This window comes from Pipistrellus kuhlii, unplaced genomic scaffold (genome assembly GCF_014108245.1).
Source record: "Pipistrellus kuhlii isolate mPipKuh1 unplaced genomic scaffold, mPipKuh1.p scaffold_m20_p_8, whole genome shotgun sequence".
Lineage (NCBI taxonomy): Eukaryota > Metazoa > Chordata > Mammalia > Chiroptera > Vespertilionidae > Pipistrellus > Pipistrellus kuhlii.
The window spans coordinates 52,718,958-52,725,643 of NW_023425584.1; the positions used below are offsets into that span (position 1 = coordinate 52,718,958).

General features: G+C 44.3%; 1 pseudogene; it reads right to left on the minus strand.

Annotated features, from left to right (window-relative positions):
- Positions 1 to 4,548: 4,548 nt before the first annotated feature.
- On the minus strand, positions 4,549 to 5,406 carry LOC118711450 (annotated as a pseudogene).
- Between the last annotated feature and the right edge of the window lie 1,280 nt (positions 5,407 to 6,686).

Consider the following 6,686-nt stretch of genomic DNA (forward strand, 5'->3'; position numbering starts at 1 on the left):
TCTACTTCACCAAGAGCAAACACTCAGAGGCTTTGCAGGTGTGTGGTGGAGCAAAGGTTATATGGTAACTCAACTACAAATGACTCTAGCACAGACTTGTCCAAGCAGGCACTCTAAACTGAATGTCCTTAGGAAATCTTTTCTCTTTCTCGTTGACAAGTAGATGTTCTGCCCTTCTATATACATGCTTTAGAGCATGTCATGTATCCACCACAGGAAAAAAGTGCTGGTAGCTTGCCATCAGAGGCTAAGAACACACACTCTGAGAATCCCAGCTACGTCACTGAGATCCTCCACACAAACTTGAGTCTTTCTCCCCTGGTCTTTTGTACAGTGCTCCCTTCCTCCAGGATCTGAAGAAGACTACAGTAGCAGTGCTTGCAAAGCCTGCTTCACTGCAAGCTCCACAGTAGCAGTCCCAAGGGGAATTACTTTCCAGCAGTGGGACTGTATTCCCATGACTACATCCTGCCTTTTCTCCTCATTCCTGACCGCTTCCCTGCCCCATCTCCTTTTAAAAGCTAGAGTTTCTGAACCAGAGCCCTGCTGTTGTGCTTCCCACTTACTCCAGTCCATCTCTCATCCTTGGACCACCCGTGTCATGGACAGCCTTTCGGATTCAGCTCAACAGTATCTTTCACCTCCATATGTAATGGATATGGAATTAACTGTGGAAAGCAAGTTAAAAAATTAGAAAGTTAAAGTAGTATCACCTTAAGATGAACTTCTCTGATACCTAGATTCCAAATATTTGTGGTAAAAATGCAAGTTTAAAACACGTCTTTCATGTGTAAAATACATTCAGCTTGATCACTTTCAAGTCACATTAATATCTCATTTTCTGCCCATTGATTACTTCTATTTCAGTATTATGATTGTGTCTGAGCTACATTTAATGAACAAATTTAATTAAGACTACCACTAAAACTCTACCTAAGAATGTTAATAGCCCTTGAGGAAAAATTTTTGTAGAAGAACAATCTATAATTCATATACATTGTGGAGGGAAAATAAAATATATTGCCCTTTGCTAAGAATATATTTCTTTCTTTCTTTCTTTTTTTTTTTTTTTTTTTTTGCTATTTTAAGATTTACTATAAAGTTACAATAAATCAAGATTGTGTACTACTGGTGAAGAGAAAAACACATATCAAACAATAAAGAACCCCAAATCGGCCTACACAAAGGTGCAAAGGCAGCTCAGTGGAGAAAGGAGAGTCTTTAACAAGAGGAACTGAAACTATTAGACCTATAAGAAACTCACACCTTATAAAAGAGAATCAGAGAAATAAGTGAAAATTTTAAACTCTCAAACTTTAAAACATTAAAGAAAATCCCTGTGATCTGGGGGTAGGCAGAATTCTTAGACATGTCTGACACCAAAATGACAATCCATAAAAGAAAAAATTGGTAAGTAGCACTTCATCAAAATTAAATACTTTCGCTCTGCAAAAGACACTTTTAAGAGAATGAAAAAGCTAAATTGGGGAGAATGTTTACAAATCTATATCTGACAAAGGCATTGCATCCAGAATATATAATGAATTGTCAACATTCAACAGTGAGAAAACGACCCAATTTAAAAATGGCCAAAAGAATTGAATATAAATTTTTTAACAAGGGTATGTGGAGGTCAATTGGGCACACAAAAATACTCTCAACATCATTAACCATTAAAGAAATGCTAATTAAAACCATGCACCTATCAGAATGGCTAAAATAAAAAACATTGATAGTATCAAATAGCAGCGAGGAAACAGAAACTGAGTATTTCATAGTGAAACATAGAAGATACAGCCACTCTGGAAGTTTGGGAGCTTTTTATAAAGTTAAATATAACCTTTACCATATGACTGAGCAAAAATCTCACTCCTAAATAATAAGCTAAGTTCACATGACCCAATAAATGTTTGTAGTCTTTCAAAATTTCCCCAAACTAGAAACCCAAATATCCTTCTACAGATGAATATAAAAAGCAGTACTGTGAAAAGAATATCAAAAGACATCACACTGGAAGAAGCCAGTCTCCAGATGTTATATCCTTTATGATTCTACCAGAGGCCCGGTGCACAAAATTCATGCATGGGGGAGGAGGTATGTCCCTCAGCCCAGCCTGCACCTTCTCCAATCTGGGACATCCCTCTCACAATCCAGGACTATTGGCTCCCAACTGTTTGCCTTCCTACCTGCCTGATTGCACCTAACTGCTTCTGTCTGCCTGCCTAATCACCCCCTAACCACTACCCTGCCAGCCTGATTGATGCCTTACTGTTCCCCAGCTAGCCCGATTGCCCCTAACTGCCCTCCCCTGCTGGCCTGGTTGCTCCCAACTGTCCTCCCCTGATGGCCTGATCATCCCCAACTGCCCTCCCCTACAGGCCTGGTCTTTCCCAGCTGCCCTCCCCTGAAAGCCTGGGTTTCTCCCCACCCCCCCAACTGTCCTCCCCTGCAGGCCTGGTTTCCCCCTACTGCCCTCTTTGTTATCTAAAATATAAACAAACTGGTCTCCCCCAACTGTCCTCCTCTGCTGGCCAGATTGCCCACAACTGCCCTCCCCTGCAGACCAGCTTGTGGTTTGTGTCCATATGGGGGCAGCCATCTTTGACCACAAGGGGGCGGCCATCTTATGTGTTGGAGTAATGGTCAATTTGCACATTGCTCTTTTATTAGATAATATGTATGTGACATTCTGGAAAAGGTAAATCTATAGGAAGAAATCAGTGTTTGCCAGAGGCTGGGTTGGGGTGAATGTTTGACTAAAAAGAGGCAGCAAAGGAAGATTTTGGGGGTGATGGAACTGCTGTGCTCTGACTGTGGAGGAGGTTGGACAAATGTGCTAAAACACACAGAACTATATATACAAAAAAAGGTAATTTTATGGTATGCTTATTTAAAATTTTTAAAAATTAAAACAAAATTCAAATAAATTTCTCTTTAAAAACACTTTAGAATAAAATTTCCAAAGAGGTTTCTTCCAGAAAGGCTGCTTTGGGAGGGCTCGTCCACCCCAGCGCTCATGTTTGTGGGTCTGTTTATTCAACTGTAAAATGAAATCAGCCTAGAAAGAGTGATTTTCCTTCTGCCCCCCAGCCTAAAAGTGAACCCCTGGGCACGCCCTTTGGGGAAGTGAGGGTGGGTATTTTAGAGAGAAAGCATTTGGTTGGCACTAGGTTCTTAACCCACAGAGCAGTTGTGCTTTTGTCCGTCTTATATATTGTTTGCCTGGACACTTCTGTATCAGAATAGCTGGTGTTGAGCCAGCTCCTCAGGCCCCTGGGATATTTGAGCAATCCTGGCTTTCAGGGCCTACTGGCGGGGCCCACTCATGGATTAAATACCCGGGGGGACTCTGAAAAGGTTCTAAAGTCTAGGTAGGTGTCCTGAGGTCGGGTCTAAAAGGATGTAAGCCTTTTTTATTTTATTTTTTTCACACATGATGACTTTTGGGAAGAATGCTTTGTAAATATTGAAGGAAATGCACGATGTGGAAATGCCATTATGAGGATGACCATGCTGATTTGGACCAGCAGAGCCACAGCATCATGCATGGTGAGAACTACAGGTTACATGAAGCAGTTCTAGGCACCGTGTTAAGGAACTATTGGATTTTCATGACAACCCTGTGATGAAAGGGCTGTCATTGCATGGACATATGAGAAAATGGGCTCCAACAGGTCCAAATTCACATGGGGAGAAGGTGGCAAGGCTCGTTTGGGCCTGCAGCTCCAGCCTTCTGAGCCAAGGCCTGTGAGAGGAACCTCAGGCCTGATGTCAGGCCTTATCTCCACAGGTGGCCCAGAGAAAACTAATGCCACCTTTCAGCAAAGGGTGGTGGGGGTTACCAAGGGCACTTTCAGACCTTATCATGTACAATAGCACTAAAAAAAAATGTTATATGGTGGAAAGCTTTCTTATGAATAATTCCAACCCAAAAAACACAGAGCTGGGCCCTGTGGTTGAAGGTGGGAGCGACATTGGCCCAGAACCCCAAGATTCCCAGAGCACCTTGGACAGTCACTTATCCAGGAGGTTGGCACTTACTGTTAAGCAAGGAGGTGCCACGATGCTTAAGGCTCTTGTGTTTGAAAGAACAAGGTGGAATTGTGGCACTCATGCCTGGTTTAGTTTGGTCTGGGCCAGTGGTCGGCAAACTCATTAGTCAGCAAAGCCAAATATCAACAGTACAACGATTGAAATTTCTTTTCAGAGCCAAATTTTTTAAATTTAAACTTCTTCTAACACTACTTCTTCAAACTAGACTCGCCCAGGCCATGGTATTTTGTGGAAGAGCCACACTCAAGGGGCCAAAGAACCGCATGTGGCTCGCAAGCTGCTGTTTGCCGACCACCGGTCTGGGGGAAGGCTGTGGGATTCCAGCCTGGCTTTGGGCGCTGGTCCATCTGACTCAGGAACCACCTGCCTTACTTACTCTCCCCCCTCTGGCCAGTAGCCATGACCCGTCACTCTCAGGGTAGGAAACTTCTCTTCACCATATTACACTTAGTGAGTTTAATCTTTAAAGAGAAGGATAACAAGTTAAAAACTACGCACTCTTCCTTTTTTATTGCTCTGATAAAAGGCATGACCTGCTTTTTTCTGCAGCACAAAAGTGGATGGTTAAGTCCAAATCTTAGTGCAGGATCAGCGGCAGATCTGCACCTCTGACCCCCATGCAGGGGCTGCTGGCATGGCTTACAGTGGAATCATTAAAGGAGCCTCCTTCCCATAAATGTCAGAGATCATTCCCACAGGGGAGTTGACCACGTGCACGGTTTTCTTGCCAAACAGCTGGAACTCTTAGTGAATGAGCTGCTCCCAAAATCCAGCACTCAAAAAGTGTTGAGCCGGATGACAGGCCAACATGACTTGGTCGACGTGTGAGCGTCCAGCAGGGACACGGTGTGGTACTTCATGAGGTGGATGAGGCCTGGCGCCTCCCACCGGCCGCTCAGCGGAGCAGAGTGCAGCTCCACTTCATCCCGATATCGTGGATGTGCTCAGCAATGGGGTCAAAGAAGTCACAGAGGTGCGACCTGGGTGTGCCAGCCACTGGCACCTGCACACGCTATATGTCTTTCTACAAGGTGTTCACCACCTCTCCCAAGACACTGATGACCGAGGTGATGTGGTGGCTGGAGAGCATCAGTTCGCTGTTGGCAGCCATCCCACTGCTGATACACAGGCTCCTGGAGATCCGTGAGAGGCGCCGGCTGAGGGCTGTTGGGACTCAACCGGGAAGGTACATGGAGATGCTGTCATCAGGCCAGTGGTCAGCGGTCGGGCTGCATCTCTCTGCTGGGCTGTGTCCATGGAAAACCGGTAACCCGTCCCATCATCACGCAGGAGCCATAGTCCGTGTGGAAAAGTAGGGTCCGCTCTGTGCGCGCAGCCCATCTCCCATGGCAACGCACCGGCCTACGCTACAGCAGCCACCTAGGGACAATCCTGCCCGGCACCACGTGTTCATAACGTATTTCTTTAAACTAGTCTGAAGTTATAAAAGACTTAAAAGTTATAAGGGGAATTCCTAAAGAGCTTATTAAACACACACGGAGCTAATTGTGAATCACGAAGCTCTCTTTCCAAATGAATTCTGTCTTATCAACATCAGAAATGAAGAGAAACCACAGCAGGCCTCTAAGGAAACACCGCACTGAGGATAGCGTGCAGGTCCGATTTCTCTCCTTGTCTGGAGCAGAGCCAGCACTTCGCCCTGAACACCATCCTCCCAGCCTCCCTGAGGGAGCTGAGCCTCTGAGTTGGCCTCTCCTCAGTCTAGCTGCTTCTCTCGGTCTCCTGCCATCCTGCCTGGGACCTTCACCTGCCTGGTCTCCTCCGCACTGAGGTCTGGAATCTCAGAAAGAAATCCCCAAAGTAGGAGATGCTCCTGTAGAGCAGAAGGAAATCTCTTTGGACCCAGACTCAAACTCTACAGGTCTCTCACTAAGAAAATCTTCCTCTTCCATAATTTGTGCAAAGTTAAAGTCTCATGCACACTTGATATATACAATAGTAGGTTATCCAGTCAACATACTACTTCAAAAAAAGGAGTGCTTCTTTTAAAACAGTCAAACACACCTTTGTAGGGCCAAAACATGAAAGACCATTTCAGTAATCCTTTCTCCTAAATCTTGAATGCATTCTTCATAAGACAAACAGTTTCCTTGAATAAGAATAGTGTCGGGTATATAGAAAATGTTCAGTAAGTGTTAGTTATCAGTATTACAATTTTGTTAAATTACTGAGAGACCTTCTGGAATATGCGATTGAAACTAAACTCCCCGACTAACTGGGTACATCATCTTGTTCAGTGCAGTCTCATTGGTTCACTTATTGCAACTATGCAAATTGTGGGTGCTCAATAATGCCTGTTGAAAGGCACTGAGAGAAGGAGGGAGGGGAAGGAGAAATAGGGAAGAAGAAAGGAAGCTAACTAGAGCCTACAGATGTGATTTTACACTGCGTGGGAGTTTAGAAGAAAAGTTTCTTTTCAGTACAAGTCTATGATTCTAGAAGAATTGTAGATTCATCCAATCACTTCAGCCAAATGGTTCCTAAAATGTGTCCCATGTGTGCACTTTGGCCCAGGACACTTTACAGTCCTGGAATGTTTCCTCCTCCTCTCCCAAGTACTAACAGCCTATCCATTCCTTAAGTTCAGTTTCAATCACACTTGCTCCATGAAA